Raw genomic sequence first — 464 nt, forward strand, 5'->3', positions numbered from 1 at the left:
AATGTCATTGTCTCTTCCTTCTATGCCAAAATAGTGAATTTTGAAGTTTTATTCAGTAAATTCAATGATCGAAAGTTCTGTAATGCCAATCATTCTAACTATTTTTTTGTTTGAATGGATTGTTGTCACTTTTTTCACGTTTTGAATGAATTGTTTATTTTATTTTTATGTATGGTTAATAACCGAATAACCAAACCAAACCAAACCAAAACCGAAAATAACCAAACCGATAAATGTATATTATATTTGGTTTGGTTTGGTTTTGATATTTTTAAAACCGATTAAATTGGTTTGGTTTTGGTTTTGACCAATAACCGACCCAAACCAAACCGTGAACACCCCTAAGTGAGACTAACATTTTGATTGGTATTTTTTTTTTTATGTTTTGCATTTGTTATTATAAAAATAATTGTTATACACGAATACACAGATAAATTTTAACTACTATTTTTACAAAGTTCATG

This window comes from Solanum tuberosum, unplaced genomic scaffold (assembly GCF_000226075.1).
Source record: "Solanum tuberosum cultivar DM 1-3 516 R44 unplaced genomic scaffold, SolTub_3.0 scf00060, whole genome shotgun sequence".
Classification (NCBI taxonomy): domain Eukaryota; kingdom Viridiplantae; phylum Streptophyta; class Magnoliopsida; order Solanales; family Solanaceae; genus Solanum; species Solanum tuberosum.